At 43.1% G+C, this 22,810-nt stretch overlaps 1 long non-coding RNA gene across 1 annotated transcript in view; it reads left to right on the top strand.

Annotated features, from left to right (window-relative positions):
* The window catches only part of LOC125924680 (uncharacterized), a 36,306-nt gene extending 13,727 nt beyond the window's left edge, over positions 1-22,579 (top strand). Inside the window, exons 2-3 of the long non-coding RNA XR_007458517.1 lie at positions 3,910-4,008; positions 22,469-22,579. This is a non-coding gene — a long non-coding RNA (uncharacterized LOC125924680). The remainder of the gene's footprint in view (positions 1-3,909; positions 4,009-22,468) is intronic.
* The last annotated feature ends 231 nt before the right edge of the window (positions 22,580-22,810 follow it).

Below are 22,810 nucleotides of genomic sequence, written 5' to 3'. Positions count from 1 at the left end.
GGGAGTGTGAAGCAGGCATACCCTTGGGATCCTGTGCCTTGCGGGGGGGGGGTGCTGGCGGTCACCTGAGGTTACCCATTTCTTCTGACAACAACACTGCTGTGTCGGTATTGCTATGGTCCCGCCTACAGGGACACTGGGGCCAAAAGGTAGCACCAGTGGTATCTTCAAGTCACTGGGGAGTGGAAAAGCTGGTATAGAGCTTCTGCTCAGTGGGCAGAAGGAGGCGTTCTCCCTGCCCCCCCCACCCAGCCTGCTCTTCCCTTTCCCGGGGTCGCGTGTCTCATTTCCCTGAGGTGGCAAGGTGGAGTGAGCATTCCCACATTTGCCTTCTCGGGCAGGTGCCTCCCTGCCTGGAGCTGTTCTCAGAGCTCCTGCATTTCACCGTCCCCTGGGATGTCCCCTCTGCCAACCCTGCTTCCCCCCCAGGCTTGAGAGGGATTGTTGGTGACCCTCTGATGGGTTTTCCTGGAACACCTTCCCACCCAGACAGGCTGTTTTGGAATTAGACAGGGTGCAACTGAGACTGACTGGGCTTTACTTAAAGATTTCTTTCAGTACCGCAAATGAAGGCAAATACCTGGTGTTCCAGAATCTTTACCTATGTATATCAAACACGAAATATAACAGCAAGTGCCGAGGCCAGTGTAAGAGGATGGGGGTGGGGGAGGGTTGGGAAATCCCAATGGCTGTCCCCCGACCCGAACATCTTGTTGGATGGAGATGGGCTACTCTCCTGTCCAGACGCCAAGCCCGGCACATTTCTGGGCTCAGTACACAGTAGTTGACTATACTCGAAAAGCCTCTGTGGGGTGGAGGGATTAGTGACTGCATGCTCTGCCGGTTGCCCAGCCAAGACCCACGGGGGAAAGTGATATGGAGGCGGGTTTCAACTTAATGAAGGTCACAGCTGCCCCAGATCAGAATGGGCTGCCTTATAAAGTGGACTTTCCGTTGTTGGGATGGGGAAGTGGGGGTTCGGAGGGAGCTGGGCAGTGGGCTTTCTGTCCCCTACGCTGAGACCCAGGTTGTTTTCATCCTGACTTCCCAGCTTCACCCACAACCCCCATGGCTGTCGCCATTTCTAGCGGCATGTTTTTGACTTCTCATTTTGGGTTTATTTCATGATGCCTCGCAAGCTGAATCTGCTCCACGGTAGACTTAACAGAATCTATTCAGGGCACTCTCTCAGGGGCACGGTGTTGGAAAATAAGGTCACATCTCTCTTTAACACCAAAGTAAACTGATAACTGCTTGTAAGCAGAGTAGGAGAGGGGCAAAGCAGCTGGCCTTCAGGTTGGGGCATCTGTCACTGTGCTGGAAACGAGACTGGAGCTTGTGTCTCCTGGGATCAGGGATTTTCTGTGCATCAAGATCCCGGCAGCCGTGGGTGCAGAGTTCTCTTGCCTTCCAATCTCTCTGGCTTGGCAAGTGCCCAAGCAAAACGGGAACTACTGGGGCTGACTTGGCGAAACAGCTCTTCCTTGAAAGGGCCTTCAAGACTGCCTAATCCAGTGATCCACACTGTCGACCCAGTAAGAACGTCTGGGATTCTGTAGTGTCCCGGGCTACCTTCTTCGGGTAGGAATTGGGGGGCACTGCGGAGTTTGCTGGTGACAGTGATGCACACAGGTGGCTGTGGGAGCCCTGGATCCGGGCCAGTGACTCCAAAACAGCAGACTTACCTAGAGGGTTAAATACAGATTGCCAGTCGGCTCCCAGAGTTTCTGATTAACAAGGTCCAGGGAGGACCTGAGAGTTCGCATTTCTAACAGGTTCCCTGTGGATGCCGAACTGCTGATCGGGGTGAAATCCTCATTTTAGGGGTGCATAGTGCTACCCTGAGAGCCCCCAGGCACAGTAAACTTTGCAGGATCCTGGGCAGGAGGGAGGGAGGGAGGCTCATGGGAGGTGGATGTCTTGTGGGAAAATGCCGCAGAGGGCGGAGTTACAGACGTTCTCCCGACAAAGATCTGCCTTATCACAGGCTTTCATTTCTCATCAAGAATCTGAAACAAAGCTCATAATTTTTAATGTAACACTTCTGCTTAATAAGCTGTGCGTATGTATGTTTTCCCCTAACCATTCTGCTTTCATCTTTAGTCTGTGTGGATACTCACATTTAAAATATCAGTTGAGGGGTTGCCTGGGTGGCTCAGTCCGTTAAGCGTCCGACTCTTGATTTTGGTTCTGATCACGATCTCAGGGTTGTGAGATCAAGCCCCGCATCAGGCTTTGCGCTGGGTATGGAACCTGCTGGAGATTCTGTCTCTCTCCCTTCTACCATTCATGCTCTCTCTCTTTCTAAAAAAAAAAAAGAAAAAGAAAAAGAAAAAATTATCAGTTGAGTTATGATTTGCTTTTCAGAGTACCGTTTATTCAACATTTTTAGATGCTTGGAAGCAAGACTATGATAAAACTGTGTTTTATTTTAAAATAAAAGTAATTAATGGAAATCTGGAACATATTCAGCTTTCATAAAATATTTTTAAACGTAGTGATTCTGAGGTGTTTTCGTTAACATAAAAACTTTGAGCCACAAAAGTGTACTTACTTCCTTAGGTTAAAAAAAATGTTTTTATGACAAAAAAAAAGGCACCTGGATGGCCTAGTCAGTTAAGCGTCTGACTCTTGATTTCGGCTTGGGTCGTGATCTCATGAAATTGAGCCCTGCTTTGGCCTCTGTGCTGACAGCATGGAGCCTGCTTGGGATTCTCTCTCTCTCCCTCTCTCTCTCTCTCTCTCCCCCCCCGCCCCCTCCCCTACGTGCACTCTCTTGTTCAAAATAAATAAATTCAAAAAAATAAAAATAAAAAATTTTTTTACAAAATGGTATCCTTGGGAGTTTTTTTTTTTTAGCTGATAAATTTGGTGTTCTTTATTTTGAAACAGCTAGGCTCTTTTTGTTTTAGGGTACATAAAATTTACACTCTTGGAATAATTTTTCTTATTTCAACAAAAATTAATGTAGATATTATTAACTTGATTAAATTTGGAGGAATATAGTAAAGGTGATTTCTAAATTTACTCTTGGGTCCATAGGTAAAAATGCCTTTCATGAACTGAAACATGTCTTTAAAGAGTTACAAGGATTTAAAGTAATGAAATGTGTATTCTATAATTAAAATAAGTCCTATTTGGAAACAAGTGTAATTCAAAGAATATCGAACTATTCCTTATCATGTCATTTGACTCATTCTATTTTTACGGCGTAATTATATCGTCGACCCATTTAATCTGAATACCTCACAAAACAGAAACTAGGGTATCTTTTAAACCATTTTAGAATCTGAGAAATCCGATGTCTCTTTGGTGAGTGTGGCCAACGGGAGCTAGAACATGTATCCTCTGTGGCTCTTTGATGATTTTTTTTTTTTATCTATGAAACGGATACTTTTAGATAAATGGGTATACGGAGCAAAAAGAAGGCTAGGAGTTGAAGTGAAATCTGTATTCTCGATCTATTATTACATAAGAAGTGACCACGAAACTTGGTGGCTCAAAAAATGATGTGTCTCGTCCTCCCACTTCTGTGGGGGTCTGGGGTGTCTCGGGAAATTGCAGTCAGCGTGTTGCTGGGGCTGTGGCCACTGGGAGCCTGGACGGGGCCTGGAGGAGCTACATCCAGGGGGGCTCAGCTGGGTGCCGGGTGCATTGATGCTGGCTGGCTCTTGGGTGGGTGGGTGGACCTCAGTTCCTCCCCGCCCGGGGCCTTTCCTACCCCTGTTTGAACTGTTTCGGTCACAGGTCCAATTCTTGGCCAAGGAAGCCCCAGGGAATGATTCTTCACTATGTCCAAGACTGGCTCCCCCCCTCCCCAACTCTCCGTAGTCCCCAGGTTTTTGCCGAGGTGCTCCTTTGCTCCAGGAAATGCTCTAGGGAGACACCTGCAATGCTCATTGCTTCCAGGCGCGGTGATCGGCATGTGCTAGCCTAAAAGGGAACGTGCCCGGCGAAGTTTTCCTGAGGAAGGTCATCCCCGAGCTGAGTCACATCTACCTCCCTAAGGTAGGTGTTGCGTAGGTGAAGGGATGGGCTGGGGGTGGGGGGCTGGGGGGAGAAATTCAGGAGGGAAATTGCAGCCAGACGCGCCAGACCAAGTCAGGGAACTGAAGCGTGAAACGGCTCGGGCCAGTCGGGGATGCTCCAAGCAATTGAGTTTTGCAGCTTAAGCTGAAATGTTTGGGTTGGGGAGGTCGGAGGGATGGAGAAGCCCCGTGTGCCCAGGTAGTGGCGTTTGGACTAGCTTCTGAACCGTGCAGCGTGGGCACGTGGGCACGGTACCTGTGCTGCACATTTTCTCGTTCATTCCTTCAGCAAAGACTTGAGCACCTGTTAGGTTTGAGGCGTGGCACGGCTCCACTTCTGAAAGGTGGAGGTGTCCCCATTGTATAGAGGAGAGCCTCGTTGAGGGAGATGAATTGACTTGCCAAGGTCACGTAGCCCGTGACACGGGGGCTCCGGGTGTCTGTCCGCATCGGTGTGAAAACCTGAAGGTACAGATGAGATGCAAACTGGTTTTTTTTTTTTTTCTTTTTTTGTAGGAATCACCTGAGACACATATTTACAGTAAAGATTCCAAGGCCTCGCCTTAGACTTATTTATTTCTGGGGGAGGGGCCTCGGGTGATGCTTGGCTATTGGTGAAGTCGAGAACCTGGCTTTGCTTTGGGCTTGAACTTTGCACAGTGTGGGTAGGGAAATCGGGAGAGATGTAATTATTGATACGGCTAATTTTAAGTCAACTCTCTTGTTACTTGTGTTCTGTTTATTTGATGGGTTTGTCCTTTCGTTCTGCCTAAGTTTGGATTTATCAAGTATTTTTTATTAAACATCTTTTTTAATGTTTATTTATTTTTCAGACAGAGGGAGACAGAGCATGAGCAAAGGTGGGAAGAGAGAGAGAGGGGAGGCACAGAATCCAAAGCAGGCTCAGGCTCTGAGCTGTCAGCACAGAGCCCGACGCGGGGCTCGAACCCACGAACCGTGCGATCATGACCTGAGCCGAAGTCGGACGCCCAACCGACTGAGCCACTCAGGCACCCCTATCAAGTATTTTTTTTAGTATGCCATTTTATCTCCTTGGCTGTTTAGCCAAGGTTTGTTTTTATTTTTTACTGGTTGTTCTAAGGATCCATCTATTTAATACTGAATTCGTATTACAACTTTCAGTTTAATCTGAAAACCTTACAACAATACATTTCCATTTACCCTCTGCTGATCTGTTGTTATATATTTTGCTTCTACCTAAGTTATCAACCTCACAAGACAATAGTATGTTTTGCTTTGTAGCCAATTATCGTTTTTAAAAAAGGTAAAAAAAAAAGAAAAAAGAAAAACCTTTGGGGCGCCTGGGTGGCTTAGTCGGTTGAGCGTCCGACTTCGGCTCAGGTCATGATCTCGCGGTCTGTGAGTTCGAGCCCCGCGTCAGGCTCTGGGCTGACAGCTCAGAGCCTGGAGCCTGCTTCCGATTCTGTGTGTCTCCCTCTCTCTCTGCCCCTCCCCCCTTCATGCTCTGTCTCTCTCTGTCTCAAAAATAAATAAATGTTAAAAAAAAAAAATTAAAATATTTATACACACTTTTACCAGGCCTACACTCTTTACTCCTTCTTGTAGATCGGAGTTCTTCTGTTTGGTGTCATTTGCCTTCAACCCGAAGAACTTCCTGCATCATTTCCTGTAATGTGGATCTGCTCGTGACAGATTCTGGCTTCTATTTCTCCTAATGAGAAACCGGCCGTCATTAATATCTTTGTATGTAATGTGTTTGTTCCCTCTTGCTATTGATTTATTTGTTTGTTTGTTTGTTTATTATACCTTTGGTTTTTATGTTTAGCTTTCAGAAATTAGACCGTGATATTTCTCGGTATGGTTTTCTTTGTATTTTTCTGCTTTGGATTCAATGAGCATCTTGAGTTAGCGGTTTGATGTTTTTCAAATTTGGTACATTTCATTCACAGTCCTTAAAATATTTTAAATACCATCATTCTCTCTCCTCTAATTACTCATATTTTGGATTGTTTGATATTATTTCTCAAGTCGTTGCTACTTAGTTCATTTTTTTTCCTTCTCTTTTTCTCTGTTGAATTTGGAAAATGTAAGATTACTGACTTCTTTTGAAATGTCCAATTAGCAGACCCATCCAATAAACGTCTTCTTTTCCAGATTTTCACTTTGTTAATTTTTTCTTTTTAATCTCAGTATTATTAATATACCATGTTCTATTAATTTCAGGTGTAGAATATAGTGATTCACAATTCTATACATTACTCAGTGCTCATCATAAGTGTACCATTTAATCCCCATCACCTATTTTTACCCATCCCTCCTCCCTCTTCCCCTCTCATCACCATCAGTTTGTTTTCTGTATTTAAAAGTCTGTTTCTTGGTGTGTTTCTCACTTTTTTTCTTTGCTCATTTGTTTTGTTTCTGAAAGCCCACATACAAATGAAGTCGTATGGTATTTGTCTTTCTCTGAGTTATTTCAATTAGCGCAGTACCCTCTAGATTCATCCATGTTGTTGCAGATGGCAAGATTGCACTCTTTTTTATGGCTGAATAATATTCCTCTGTGTGTGTGTGTGTGTGTGTGTGTGTGTGTGTGTGTGTATAAAACACATCTTCTTTATCTATTCGTCTATTGACGGCCACTTGTGCTGTTTCCATAGTTTGGCTATTATAAATAATGCTGCTGTAAGCACAGGGGTGCACGTATCACTTTGAATTAAAAATTTTTTTGTACTTTTTGGGTAAATACCCAGTAGTGCCGTGACCGGGTGGTAGAGTAGTTCCGTTTGCAATTTTTGAGGAAACTCCATATCGTTTTCCAGAGTAGCTGCACCAGTTTGCGTCCCCCCTGGCAGTGCAGGAGGGTTCCTTTTTTTTCCCCATATCCTTGACAACATGTGTTGTTCCTTGTGTTGTTGATTTTAGTCATTCTGACAGGTGTGAGGCGATATCTCATTATAGTTGCGATTTGTGTTTTTCTGACCCTGAGTGATGTTGAGCATCTTTCCATGGGTCTGTTGGCCATCTGGATGTCTTCTTTGGAAAAGTGTCTATTCATGTCTTCTGCCCATTTCTTTACTGGATTATTTGTTTTTTGGGTGTTGAGTTTGTAAGTTCTTCATTAGATTTTGGATACTAACACTTTATCCTGTATGTCATTTGCAAATATCTTCTCCCATTCCGTCGGTTGCCTTTTAGTTTTGTTGATTGTTTCCTTCACTGTGCAGAAACTTTTTATTTTGATGTAGTCCCGAAAGCCCACCTTTGCGTTTATTTCCTTTGCCTCGGGAGATATCCCATCCAAGAAACTTTTTATTCAAATGCTGTATTTTTAGATTTTTATTTAGTTCTGTTTTAGAATTTCTGTTCTGTACTAATGTATCTCAGATATTCTCCCATTGTACACTTACTTTTCCGTATTTTCTTTTTTTTTAACATTTATTTATTTTTGAGAGAGCCAGAGTGTGTGTGCTGCAGGTGGGGGAAGGGCAGACAGAGAGGGAGAGAGAATTCCAAGCAGGCTCCATGTTGTCAGCACAGAGCCTGACGTGGGCTCAATCTCAGGAACATGAGATCGTGACCTGAGCCGAAATCAGGAGTTGGATGCTTAGCCGACTGAGGCACCCAAGCACCCCTATTTTTCTATATATTCTTCAATATATTTTTTGTAGTTGTTTTAAAGTTCTTAACTACTGGGGCGCCTGGGTGGTGCAGTCGGTTAAGCGTCCGACTTCAGCTCAGGTCACGATCTCGCAGTCCGTGAGTTCAAGCCCCACGTCGGGCTCTGGGCTGATGGCTCAGAGCCTGGAGCCTGCTTCCGATTCTGTGTCTCCCTCTCTCTCTGCCCCTCCCCTGTTCATGCTCTGTCTCTCTCTGTCTCAAAAATAAATAAACGTTAAAAAAGTTCTTAACTACTTATTTCGTTAATGGAGTCATCTATGTTTCTTTTCTTATTGACGTGTTAATTCTTAATTATGGATCACATTTTCGTGTTAATTCTTAATTATGGATCACATTTTCCTGTTTCTTTGTATATTTCATAATTTTAAAAATTGTACCCTAGGTGGTGTAAATAAAACAGGAAAGACTGAAGTATAATATTTTGTTTGGTTCAGATCTCAGAGCCTGCCTGCTCTTTCTTCACAATGGAGATTAGGGTGAGGAACTGAATATTCAGATCCCTCAGAATTTAACTAAACTATGGGTTATACTTTTAATTAAAATGAGTTCACCTGATACTCCTTTTTTTTATGATCTCAGCATTTCATCTGGGAGAGGCTTGGACTACCATTTTAGATGCTTTGATTCCCCTTTGTCCTCAGAGATTGAAATACCATGAGAATGCATGGGCTCTGTGATTTCCCTTGGCTTTCTAGCGTCTTCACTGTTGCTCTCTTGTCTGCTTTTGCACAGGAGGGTATGGGGGGTAGATTGGAAGAGTTACTAGGAAAGGTGATTTGCTGCTGCATTTTTGGTTCTTCCAGATTCCAGTCTGTCTGTCCTACCGGTTCACACTGTCCTAACACTGGTCTCTGTCCGTGTTCCTGCCAGGTCAGGTCCATCCGTGGACTACTTCCTCCCCCTCTTCAGACTAGCCAGGCTCAGCCTATGCAGACATGCACCCTAGGCTGGCTTTCAGCTTGCCTGTGACGGGCTTGTTTCTTATTGAATGTGGGTCATCGAGGCTTCTGTGCATTTATTACCCTTTGCTGGACGCCCAGAAAAGTATATTTTTATTTGGTCCGGGTGAAATTTCTCGTTACCATGAGAGCAAAGGCCTTTCTACGTGCTCTGTGTCGTAATTGGAAATGGAAGTCTCATTGTACATTTATTTTAAGGCAAATACCCAAAACTTTGACCTCCAACAGTGAGCTCCCTGGGTTCCGGTGGGGTTCAACCGGTGGAAAACACTGGCAGATGATTGGTATAAGGTGATGTGGCGGGATTCTCACACAGAGAGAGTCGTGACGCTGAGGCTTTTTATCCAGGAGGCAGCTTTTATTCATGCCGGCACCGCTCAGTTGGGTTTGTGCCCCAAGATCTGGGCGCCGCACATCACATGGCGTAGTTTTTTTTTTTTTTGATACATTTTCTATTTCTTTGTCTCCCGTATATGGTAACACACGTAAACATGCAGTCTGATTAAGCAGGCTCAGTTTACAAGGTCATGAGGGATGTTGTCACGTAGGCGCGTAGCCAGGTTACCTTGGAAGTTTTCTCTCCCTTTTTTTCTCCCTCCTTAGGGAGGGGACCCTACCACAGTGAAAGTGCTGAGTGACATTCTTCCACTTTTTCCTTTTTCCCAAGACGAAAATCTGGGACCTACGCAATTCTAATGAGCCAACCCTAGTTACCGATAGCCGACAATAAAACACGATAGTCCGCAAGAGAATAAAAAATAAAATCAAACGTTGTTCCCTGGCACTTGCTGTGAGACAGACTTCTTTTCAGTCATGAAACTGCCCGATCAAATGCAAGTCGGGAAGCAGGAAAAGTTAAAGATGCATACATAAAGTGAACCCAGAGCTGTCTTAGTCTGTTTGGGCTGCTGTAACGATCTACCAGAGACTGTGTAGCTTAAATAATAATCATTTGTTTCTAACAGCTCTGGAGGCAGGGAAGTCCAAGATCGAAGTGTGGGCAGATTCCGTGCGTCAGGAAGGCCCGTTTCTTGGCCCGTAGACAACTGTCTTGTCTTGTGTCCTCACAGGGCAGAAGGGGTCTCTTGTGTCTCTTTTGGAAGGGCACTAATCCCATTCAGGAGGGTTCCACCCTCATGACCTAACGACCCCCCAGTGGTACTGCTTCCTAATACTATCGCAGTGGGTTCATTGCAATAACATTACTACCACTGAGGATCCAACCATAAAGGATTATTTACTCTATTTCGGGTTTCAAGCCGGTGGTCGTAAATGTATTATCCTTGAACTCGGGACAGCTCTGAGTAGAACGGAGATTTAAGTTGGGAATTGTGTGACTACAGAACATACACCTTTAACCACTAAGCTATAAATACTCCCTTGTTTAACCACTTTTTAACCCTTGTTTAACTTATGTGGTGTATTATACTACATAATATACCCCCTCATTTTGGGGGGGGTGTTATATTTGTCTTATCCGTTACTTTTTGATCAGTCGGTAGTATTTTTATCCAATACCTAGTTTTTTTTTGCGAACATTGATTTGAGATGGATATAAAAGAATTCAAAGACTATGTTTTGAAACATATAATTCGTTTGGGGAAGGCTTACATAAAATAGCCACATAGCCAGAAACTACTACAAAAGATCATATAATAACTGCTATATTTGATGGAGCAAGCTGTATTTTTTATCGTGCAATTTAGTATTACCGTTAAGATCGCAAAATTGCCTTAAATGTGATGGAGCCATTAATCTGATGTTTACCAGTGGTGTCGCTCTTTCCTGGCCATTTATTTTGACACGAATTTTCCCAAAGCCCTAAAGCTAGGGCACAGCAGACATCAAAAATGAAACGTTCAGTCCCGGGTGTAACTGTACCCTGACTTATTTTACAGACACACCAGGTGGCCTGGCTCACACTCCCCACCCTCTCGATTGCCGGAAGCAGCCTTGAGAAGGGAGCCATGAGTAGCACTGAATGCTGGTCTTCCTGGATCCCACTAGTGCAGTCAGACTCTTGCTGTAGTAAACACAGGGACTTATATTGGGACTGTCCATTCGCAAGGGCCTCACTGGAGAGACTCGTCTGGCTCTGCACTTACATCTTAAGGGCAAAGACTTTCCTGGGATACGCGTAGGCGCAGGCTAAGACATGGATGAACCTGGAAGACTTAGGCTACGTAAAATGAGCCAGTCACAAAAGGACAAATGCCAATGAATCCCACTTACATGAGGTCCCTAGAGAATTCGTGGAGACAGAAAGAATGGTGGATGCTAAGTATTGGATGAGGGAACAGAACACAGAATTCACTCACTCATTCATTAATTTGTATTTAATGGGTACAGAATGCCAGTTTTTCAAAGTGAAAAGAGTTCTGAAGATGGGTGGTGATGATGCTTGGACAAGAATAGGAATGTGTACTTAACGACACTGAACTGTATGTTTAAAAATGGTTAAGATGGGGGGGCACCTGGGTGGCTCAGTCGGGTAAGCGTCCGACTCTTGGTTCGGCTGAGGTCATGATCTCACGGTTCATGGGTTCAAGCCCCACGTTGGGCTTTGCGCTGACAGCGTGCAGCCTGCTTGGGATTCTCCCTCTCTCCCTGTCGCTGTGCCTCCCCCACTCACACTCACTCTCTCAAAATAACTAAACGTTTTAAAAAATGGTTAAGATGGTAAGTTTTATGTTATGTGTATTATACCACTATTTAAGAAATGTAATGATATAAAACATGATGGAAAGTATGCATTTCGATGCTGAGAAGAAAAAGAAGTGCCCAGTAGATTGTGTTACATTGTATTGACATTATGCCTAATTTTTATAAGATAGCAGAAAATGCCAGTGTTGATGTTGGCATTGTTCTATACTTGCTTATTAATGAGACAATTAGCTTTTTTAGAGAAAGCTAAAAGTAGAGATTCTTTGGCCTGAAATCATTGCCACCCACTCTGGAAAGTACTTGAAAGGGACTCTGGTGATACTTCTCACCTAGACAAAGGGCCCCAGACCTTGGCATTGTTAAACAGAGATTTGTCTCTTGAGGACCAAATAAAAAACAACAGTGTGGGAAAGCCGCTGTGCCTGCATGTTTGATGAGCGTAACTAGTGTGTGTGTGTGTGTGTGTGTGTGTGTGTGTGTCTTACAAACAGTTTAATTGATACTTAGAGTCCCTGCAGTCCACATTGAATATATTATGGAGACTAATTGTTTTCAATTTATTATTTATTTTGAGAGAGAGAGAGAGAGAGAGAGAGAGCACGCGAGCCAGGGAGGGGCAGAGAGACAGGGAGAGAAAGAATCCCAAGCAGGCCCCATGCCGTCAGTGCAGAGCCCAAAGGGGGTCTCGAGCCCATGAACCCTGAGATCATGACCTGTGCTGAAATCAAGAGTCAGATGCTTACCGGACTGAGCCACCCAGGCACCCCAGGGCACCCCTTCTTTTAAGGAAAAGAAAGGTGAGGGGAGACTCGAATCTGATCAACACCTTTTTTTGGGATTGGGAGATGCCTTGTAGGATGGGAAATCACCAGTTTATAATCATAGAAGAGAACAGAATTTTGTTGACATAATGCTGTGGCCTGGTGAGGTTTTTTAAGTACTATTACATAATTTTTATTATTTTGAGGAAGGTAGTGATTAATTTAGTAGATACTGGGTCAAAAAGTGTAGCTTATAAAAGTAGAATTATCGTATGCCCCAGATATTCTGCTTCTGGGTATACGCCCAAAAGAATGGAAAGCAGGGTCTCAGAGATATTTGTACACCCACGTTCACAGCGGTATCGTTTACGGTAACTATAATGTACAAGCAACTCAAGTATCTGTCAGTGGATGAATGAATAAGCAACCTCTGGTATATCCCTAGAAAGCGATACTATTCAGCCTTGAAAAGGAAAGAAATTCTGACACGGGCTACAATAGGGGTGACCCTTGAAGACGTCACACTAAGTGAAGTAGGCCAATCGCAAAAGGACAGATACTGCCTGATTCCACTTATGTAAAATACTCAGAGCGGTCGAGATCATAGAGACAGAAAACAGTTGCCAGGGACGGGGCGGGCGGGATGGGGGTGGGACTTGTTGTTTGATGGGTCCAGAGTTTCCGTTCTACAAGATAAAAAGAGTCCTGTGGATGGATGGCAGTGATGATTGCACAACGTTAGGAATGTGTTTAAGAGCACTGAACTGTACACGTAAAAACCGTGTAAGATGGTACATTTTGTGTTGGGTATTTTACCGCCACAGAAAATTAAAAAATAATAACAATTTAAAGATCAGTCTCCAGAGACGATCGATGCTTTTTGGCGTAGGTTATATAGTAAGTTCTTCATTCCCATGTGTCTTCTTGAAAGAAGTCTTTTCCATAAGGTAGGTTAATAAGGGGTTTTGCACGGAAAATTTTGAGTAACTTACAAAATGTACGTTTTCTACAATGGTTTCTGCTGGACAAAGAGGTACAGTGACTTTGGAAGGATGAATCTGACAAAAAAAGAATCTCTTCGTGTATTTTGGATTTAGGAAATCTCTGGTGGTGTACAAGTTTGAAAAATTTCAAGGAAGGAGGCTCCTGTATTCTTTCTTCCCAAAGTAGCATGTTAGTCCTACAGAACGTATCAAAACTACCCTTGTTTATATTCACGTCCATGCCTGTAAATAACTTGTCCCACCCACACCTGCTGGCACACACAGCTACTTACATACACTGTCGGTTTTGTGATTTTGTTAATCTTTTCTAAATGAGATCTTTCAGGTACTGACAATCACTAAAACCCTGGAAAATGGCAATATTAGTAATTGGATCATAGCCAATCAGTTACGTCCTCGATTTTTTAAACATGGATTTGTATAATAAGCTCTGTGTCGGGTGTTACAAAATGAACTTTGGAAATGTGCAGCGTTCTTTCTAAAAAAATGTGTTGTTTGGAACCAGGTGCATTTATCCTTAGGATACATTTGTGACACGGATATTGTAGTAAGCACTTGAGGGGTTGTCCATGATGACATTTTTCAGAAATTTCTGTCTCGACTCTAACCTTTCTTTTCCCAAATGTGTTTTGCTAGTAAGTGTTACTGTTTATAGAGAATCAGTGAGCAAAAGTGATGGGATACATTTGAGTGAATTTCATGAAACTTTTAAGTGTGCTTTTTCTTTTTTTGTCAAGCCTAGAGAAATATAGGTATCTGTTTAAACTTAGTGCAGTTAAATTAATTATTGGAATACATAAAAAGCCTCTTTTTCAGGTACTTAGGTGGCTCAGTCGGTTGAGCATCTGACTTCACCTCAGGTCATGATCTCATGGTTCGTGAGTTCAAGACCCACATTGGGCTCTCTGCTGTCTTCCCAGAGCCTGCTTCAGATCCTCTGTTCCCCTCTCTCTCTGCCTCTTTCCCCCTTCAAAAATAAATAAACATTTTTTAAAAGCCTCTTTTTAAACTGTCTTCACAGCATGTGAGGAGTATTATGTCAGGTGATTATGGTCTTGTTGGTTTGAACCTCCAGAAGATTCTTTAGTGGTATAATCCTGTCTTTTTGGAAAGAAAAGGTAATTTTCTAGGCTTAGAAATCAGTGATTCATAATCCAGTGACTCCTGTGTGCCTGGCATTTTTACACATTTTGTTGAGACATCTTATCGCAAAGTAGGCAGTATTTCCATTCGTTAAGGGAAAAGCAGGCAGGACGAGGCGGCTGAGACATCGGCATTTAGTGAGTGTTTGCCGTGTACTGGTTCCTTCATTACCTCCTTTATAATACACTGGCACATCGTCCTCACAATGGCCCTTCGAGGTAAGGGCTATAATTATCTTCATTTTATAGACTACGAAACCTGGGCTGTAAGAGGTCAAGTTAGTTACTCAAAGTCACTTAGTTGGTGAAGGCGTGGAAGCAAGATTTGAGCCCAGCTGACTTTGCAACAGCCAAGCACGTCCACTGGATAATCATTTTGGTTCTAATATTCTGTCCCAACTAGGGCTGCTTGGATTCTTTAGAAAGATGCCCGCGTGTCTTCTGTAGCCCTAGGATGATAGCATTTGTCTGGGTTTCCTCTGTGTCTCCTGCATAACCCAAGTTGATACACTGCTGATTGATATAGAGGCAGACAGGACATACAGAACTCGGCTACCTTGGAATCCCCGACTCGTCGAAAATACCTATAAAGTGTCACAACCTGGGCGAAATCCTAGGGATTAGGATAACCAGGCAGAGGGTTTAAGGTTTAGCAGGGAGATGCAGCCATAACTAATCTTTGTATACGGGGTGAGCGTTTTCCTGGAGACCAGTAAGCCGCCGTGGGCATGGAGCGGGGGGGACGTGGTAAAGCATGGAATTCTTCTCGCAAGAGGGCTGGGACGGACTGTGTGAAGGCCGTGTGGGCCGAAGGCTCCAGACACACGTCAGGAGGTGTGGGGTATTTCAGACCGCGAGTGGCACGTACACAGTGAAGGCAAGAAAAAGTGTGGCCCTGTGATCATGTTCCGCAGTGATTCAGAACCGCTGGGCACAGCGTATGAGGGAGAGTGACAGAGAGGCGAAATTGATAGGGGGCCCTCTCTGCCAGCCTGAGGGGTGTTGGGCCCGGATCCTGGAGTGATCAGTGACCGAGAGCCCCTGAAAGAGCGCAAGCACTGTGAGCACGGGGGTGGGTGGGGCACACGGTCCTAAAAGGATACGAGAAAGATTGATTTTGCTGCCGCACGGAAGCTTGACAATCTGGGCGTTGAGAGACAGGCTGTGGGATGACAGGTAGCATGTTACCATGAAGTCTTAGAAATAGAACGTGGCTGAATTCTCGGCTCAGTAAACTTGTGCTGCGAAGTCTCCCTACCTCACGAGGCAGCGTCTTCAAATTTGACATTGTTCAGGCGTGGGCGGGGGCGGGGTGGGGAAAATGGGTGATGGGCACGGAGGCACTTGTCGGGATGCGCGCTGGGTGTTGGATGTAAGGGATGAATCACTGGGTTCCGCTCCTGAAGCCAGGGCCACGCGGTATGTTAACTGACTTGAATTTAAATAAATACATTAAAAAAAAAAAAACAAAAAAAACAAACGACGTTGCGATTGCTCAGTGATGCTATGTTGATACCACGAGCTACCTTTGCTCCTCTAACTCCTGCCATTCAGAATAGTGTCTCCTCCTTCCTACGATAATCCACCTTCCACCCCCCACTCCCCTAGTTGATTGAAATGTATTTCTTGGGCCTTTTCCTATCTGCCCATGTTTCAGTGTGTCAAGGTCCGACAGTATACAACACCCCGATCAGCCTGGGTTGTATAGGAGGTACGGGGTAATTCCAGGCTCATACATCATCTTGGGGACTTAGCGGTGGGCGGATGGCAACGTGCAGAAGGTTCGGGCACCTAAGCTGGACTTCAGAATGAGACTTGTAATGCGTACGTCCAGAGCGTAATAGAGCATTACCCTTCCACCTGTATGGTTGATGCAGTTAGAGCAGAGTAGTACTTCTGTGTATTTGTTTTTCTTTTAAAAAAATTTTTTTAACATTTATTTATTTGTTTCTGAGAGAGAGACGCACACAGCACAGCGGGGGAGGGGCAGAGAGAGAGAGGGAGACACAGAATCCGAAACGGGCTCCAGGCTCCAAGCCGTCAGCCCAGAGCCCGACGCGGGGCTTGAACCCACGAACCGTGACATCATGACCTGAGCGGAAGCCGGACGCTCAACCGACTGAGCTACCCAGGCACCCCTACTTGTGTGTATTTGTTTTCAATGTGATACTTTTGTTAGTTCAGCCTGTAATTTTACCAGTATTTTATGTATATGTAACACTTGAGTGATAAACTCAAGCTCATAGGTCTTTTTCAGATTAATTACTTTATCACTCCTAACTGCAGAGTGTGTTACTTATATTTTTTTGTTGATGAACTTAGGAGGGGCAAGGGCTCTTTCTTACTTAATCTTGGTGTCGTTTTCCATCTAGTTACCAACACATGGCAGCCCCTCGGGGAATATTTGCTAAATGAATGCAATTTTCCCTTGTATCTGACACTAACACTATAAAATTATCCCATCTTTATACATGTAGAATCACTGTTATGTAATATTGTAGCCATTTTTAACCTCTGAATCAGCTATAATTTTGATAAGCCTACCTTACATCCTTATTTACATCATAGGTAAGCTTGTCCAGTAGACGAGCTCAGAGCCTTGTGGATGCTTAAAAAATGTTTCCCAATTAACCTATCAGAGAGTTTTAAATAATAATTTTGGAGTTGATTTACAATCTGACCCATATTTCTTCACATTTCCATACTTGTTGGTTTTTTTTTTGTCTCTGCATTTATTGATAATTCTTCAGTCTCCTATATATTACCCCACATGGATCATCAGTAGTTTTAGGAAGATTATCCGCTTACAATGAGGGGGAGTTTATTTTAGACTAAATATTATTAGCCCATTTTTTGGAAATCTGTTATAAGGCTACAACCTATCGGAAGTTGTAGGAAAATGGAAGAATTTAGTTTCCCTATCAGCAATTTGACTATTGTTTTTTTTCCTTTTTCTTTTTTGGTGGTCTCTAGGTACTTACCCATCATTGATTGCTATAATCTTTACTGGAAGATGTTGGGGTGCCTGGGTGGCTCAGTCAGTTGAGTGTCTGGCTCTTGATTTCGAAAGCCTCAGGTCATGATCTCTCGCTTTGTGAGTTCGAGCCCCACATCAGGCTCACGCTGACAGTGCAGAGCCTGCTTGGGATTCTCTCTGTTTTCCTCTCTCTCTCTCTCTCTCTCTCAAAATAAATAAATAAACTTAAAAAAATAAAGTATTGGAAAATGTTGAGTACATTTTTAGGTTTTATTAATGAGATTGCTGATTTTCAAGTTAAATGATGGTGGCACTGAGTTTTGTTTGTTCTTAATCAGGTTTGTTTAGTTATACTGTGTATGCAATTAAGTTCACTGATTTTAAGGGTATAATTCAGTGAATTTTCACAAATATGCCCAACCGAGGCACCTGGGTGGGTGGCTCACTTGGCTGAGCGTCCAGCTCAGGTCATGATCTCTTGGTTCATGAGTTCAAGCCCCACATCGGGTTCACTGTTCTCTGCGCAGAGCCCGCTTCAGATCCTCTGTCCCTCTCTCTTTCCTCTCTCTCTTTTGCACTTGCTCAAAAATAAATAAAACATTAAAAAATTAAAAAAAAACAACAGCAAGTGTGCACGATCATGTAGCAGTACTCCTACCATGACATAGATCATTTCCTTCCGCCCGCCCCCAGCATGTTCTATCATCCCTCTCTGCATTCACCCCTTCTCCCTGCACCCTGGCCCCTGGCAATAATTGATCTGCTTTCCTGGCTAGAGTTTTGCCTTCCAAAAAAGTCTATGTAAATGGATTTACGCATATAGTCTCTTGTGTTTGGCTTCTTAGTATAACGTTTTTGAGACTGACTTACGTTATCGTATGCATCAGTAATTCTTTTCTTTTTATGACCGAGTTGTGTTCCTTTGTGTACTACACCATAATTTGTTTCCTTCTTTATCAGTCGGTGGACATTTGCATTCTTTCAAGTTTGAGGCTGTTATGAATAAGGCTGCTCTCCGCATTCTTGTGTAAGTCTTCAGCATTTGGGTCTTTAAATTTCTCTTGGGCAGATGCCTCAGAGTGGAATTGCTGGGTCGTCTGGTGTGTGTTTCACTTTATAGGAAACTGCCCAATTATTTTTCAAAGTGCCTGTAACATGTTGAATTTTCTGCCAGCAGGTGTATAAGGATCCCAGTTGCTCCGTTTCCTTGCAAACACTTGGTATTTTTGCCGTTTTAAAAGTTGGTCATTCTTGTGAGTTTCTGGTGGTATCTCATTAAGGTTTTGCTTTGCATTTTCCTGCTGACTATATTGAAGCTTTCTTCTTATGCTCACTTGGCATTTGTTTATTTTCTTCGTTGAAGGTGTTTAAATCTTGTCTTCTCCCCCCCGCCCCCCCGCCCAGTGGGGTCTTTTGTCTGGCATTGGGTTTTAATACCATTAACGAGTTATTCTGAAGAGACACAAGGAAGGTATTTTGTTGCTGACTTATTTTCAAGAAGGGAATTCCTTTCAGTGGGTATTTTGTTTCCTGCACCATTTTTTAAATTATTTTTTTATTTTTTATTTTTATTTTTATTTTTATTTTTATTTTTATTTTTATTTTTATTTTTATTTTTTATTTATTTATTTATTTATTTATTTATTTATTTATTTATTTTTTGCTGCTGTTGTGGGCATGACCAGAGGGATTCATCTGTTATCTGTTGGTTTCTTTTCCTGTATCTCACCCTGCTTCCTGACATCCGTAGTTGACCCTTGAACAATGCAGGGGTTATTAGGGTGCTGAACCCCCACCATGCAGTCAAAAATCCACATCCAGTTTTTAACTCCCTCCAAAACTTAACTGCTAACAGCCTAGTATTTATTTTTATTTTCTTTAAGTTTATTTCTTTATTTTGGGAGAGAGAGACACAGAGAGGCAGCAGGGGAGGGGTAGAGAGAGGGAGCGAGAGAATCCCAAGCACGCTCTGCTCTGTCAGCACAGAAGCCAAGTAGTGCGTGGGCCCGATCTCATCAACCACAAGATTGCGACCTGAGCCGCCATCGAGAGTCAGGCGCTTAACCGACTGAACCCCCCCTTAACTGCTAACAGCCTCCTATGGACCAGAAGCCTGACTGGTAACACAAAAATGGGCACGTATTTTCGAGGTCATATGTTTTATAGAGAAAACAGAATGTTATTAAGATCCTAAGGAAGAGAAAATGCATTTACAGTACTGTACCCCATTTATCGGGAAAAGCTTGCGTATAAGTGGACCCTCACCGTTCAAACCCATGTTGGTCAAGGGTCAGCTGTCCTGCTTACTAAACCTGTCAACTCGTTCTCTGAGAAAACCCACGTGGTTTTATTAGCTGCCCCCCTAAACACACATACATACGTATACACTGATCGTGTGCAAAGCTTGCCTCGCCTAGACGCCTCTATGAAAGCCCGCTTAATTATTCCCCTCATCAGCCAACAGTAGGCAAGGACAGCCTCTCATGCTTTTTGGTTCCCTTGTACCTGGCACTTGGCGCAGAGTAAATAACTGAGGAGGCGACAAATGACTGCTGATGGTAATAAGTTGCTGGTCTAGGTAAATTAAGTGCTCTTGAGTGATTCCAGAGTTTTGGAGAATAAGAGTTCTGTCTGAACTGATGGATCTAAAAGTAAATTATCTTAACTCTTACTTTAAAAACTGCTTATATAAGCTTTTACTGTAGAATACCTACATTTTGCTTGCTAGCTCTCTATAAAATCTTCTTGAAAATGTGTTGTAGCAAAGCTATGATTATGATTTGACTGTGAATAAGAGGGGGAAATTCTATTTTTAGAGTAGACGTATCTAGGTTAGCAAACCTAAGAGTATCCCAAATTTTATTTGGGACTTCTCCTGGGCATTTGTGGCTTAATCTAGCTTTATCAGTGGAGCAAAGGGCAGAGTATGTTTTTGATCATTTTGAGTAGCATTTCATATTAATGTAAAGTTAAGTTGACGTGTCAAGTGGTGTTCATGCTGTGTAGAGTCATAGGTGTGTAGAAAATAGATGAAAATGTGAGCTCTGAAGAATTTATTTATAGGAATTAAAGATCAGTGAGGATCTAATAGAGCACTGGATTGGCACCTATGAAATCTGAGATATAGGACCAGGTGAGCTGTGTGACTTTGGAGAGGTCACTTGACCACTCTGGGCTTTCATTTCCTCGGATGTGAAATGAGTGGATTCGAGCAGATGACCATACAATGGTCTTAGCTTTAAAATACATGCTATGAATTATTTTTTATGAGGATGATTTCGATGTCACATGGCAACTTTGAAGACAAATCCAATCCTGAAATTCATTTACGGTGTTATTCTCCATCCCGATCCGAGGTGTGACTTTTGACATCTCTCAATCATTAGAGTAAGGTTGACCTCTTTGTTGTTTTCTCTCTTCAAAAGTGTGAGAAAGAGAAAGCAAAAGTAATGATAAAGGTGAAAAGGAATTTGTGATACGATTTAGGGCAAAACAAAAAAATTGTAGTTGAAAAATAGTAAAATGTAAAACTTTTTACTTTGTTATTATGAGTCACCATCAATCCCAAATACCTCTGGGCCCAATTTAATAAAAATTTCCCTAATGCTTTGTCAAAGGTGTATGATTTTATTCATTTGAATTCTGGAATCATATACTTCAGCAGGCAAATAAAGTCTTTTTTTTTTTAATTTTTTAAACATTTATTCATTTTTGAGAGACAGAGACAGAGTGTGAGTGGGAGAGGGGTAGAGATAGAGAGAGGGAAACACAGAATCCGAAGCAGTCTCCAGGCTCCGAGCTGTCAGCCCAGAGCCCGACGCGGGGCCCGAACTCACGGACCGTGAGATCATGACCTGAGCTGTAGTCGGACGCTCAACCGACTGAGCCACCCAGGCACCACCAAATAAAGTCTTAAGTTGCAGTTAGTAAACAATTAAACAGAAATGTAGAACTTGGAGTTCATATTTCTCTTCTGATCTGGTACCAATTTTTACTTTAGGTTCTTGTTGAACCTTGTTAGATACAGGCACAGGAAAAGTAGATTGTTTTGAAAGTTTTAACTGTGAGTGTGGGAAGTGTCAGTCTGAGTTGTTATTTAAATAGACATTTTCAGGCTTGCTTTCTATTTTTTTTTTAAAGCTATGCAAAATCTAGGTCAGGATCTGCAGCCTTGCTAATAAACTTCTGGCTTATCGTTCATTACGCATCACTCCAGAAAGGAGATAATGATGGTTGGGAAAGTTGGCATTGACCTTAATGAAGTGGTTAAAATTTTTACTATTGCTTCCTCCTATATCCATGCAAAATATACAGTAGATCTCAATAAAAAAGATAACTTGTTACAGTCAGTGCATTTTCCTTCCCTGTCTGTAGCTCCCACTTTCACGTAAACAAAGATCTAGTTATTTGGATTGATGATACACAAGGAGAACAGGTTTCAAGAGGAGACGACGTTTACATTTCCCACCACGGTGTTTTCTTTTGAGTTGCCGGATGTTTAGAAAACAAGCACTTTCATGATCGATGCAAGTATATCCAAGTAAAATAAGAGCATTTATGTGTCAGACAGATATACGGATTGGACTCTCCGTCTCTTTCCCCCTTTGTGAACTGGAATCACGTTGTTTCTGGGCCTGAGCGCATGCCTGGTCAATGTTAATTGTTTCCTTCCTAAAAATGAAACATTGTGCGCTCACAGTTTGGGACGACGTTGCTGAGGTCTGTCCTGGCTCCAAGAGAAAGAAGCCCCGGGACAACGAGGCATGTGTGTGTGTGTGAGCTCATGCTTAACTGCATTCGGAGAATGGGACGAGCAGTAAGGCCCATTTCGTAATATCTTATTCCCTTCCAAACGTTAACCAAGTTCCTCCAGCGTAGCTGTTTCCTTCCCCAGTGATACAGTTGTTGGTGAAGAAGCTCGCTCGTTTCCCGCGTGGTTTTGGGAACTAGGACTGACAAGGCCTGTGGGGGCCTTGAGTTTGGAGTGCCATAAAGCCACCTGGGTGGGGGCTCCCGGCAGATGGCAGTACACAGGCTCCTTGTTGGGTTTGTTTTCCAATGAACGCCCAAACGCAGCCCCCCCTGTGGTTGAAATTTGCTAGAGCAACTGCATTTGAAAGAGGCTTTGGGCTCCATTTTCCCTGGGGATGTTAGGAAATACACTGTCTCTGTTCTTCAGTGAAAATCGGTCTTTTTTTTTTTTTTTAAATGATACTTGAAAAGTTAATCACTTATATCCTCCAGAATAATTTTTGTGTGTCTTTTTCCTTTAGAAATCCCCAGTTGGGCATCCAGAGCGCCTACCCTGTTCTTTCTGCATCTTGAATCGAGCGTTAACAGGACACTAAGGTCTGAAGGGGAAATAAAAGGTAATTAAAACTTTTCTTATTAAATTGATGTGTAACCCTGATGATCGTAAAGTAAATACAACCTTTTATTTGTTGAGCAGAATTTAGGTGTTTTCTTCCACCACTTGCCCCCCCCCCCGGCCCCCCCACCTTTCCATTCTGATTTACCTTCCCTTCCTCTCTTCTGTTCCCTCCTTTCTCTGTTCCTGTCTCTTTTCTCCCTTTCCCCTTCTTCCTCCTTCCCCCCTCCTCCTTCTCACCCCGCCC

Source organism: Panthera uncia, chromosome F2, assembly GCF_023721935.1.
Source record: "Panthera uncia isolate 11264 chromosome F2, Puncia_PCG_1.0, whole genome shotgun sequence".
NCBI lineage: Eukaryota > Metazoa > Chordata > Mammalia > Carnivora > Felidae > Panthera > Panthera uncia.
This window is presented reverse-complemented; position numbering and strand designations above follow the sequence as displayed.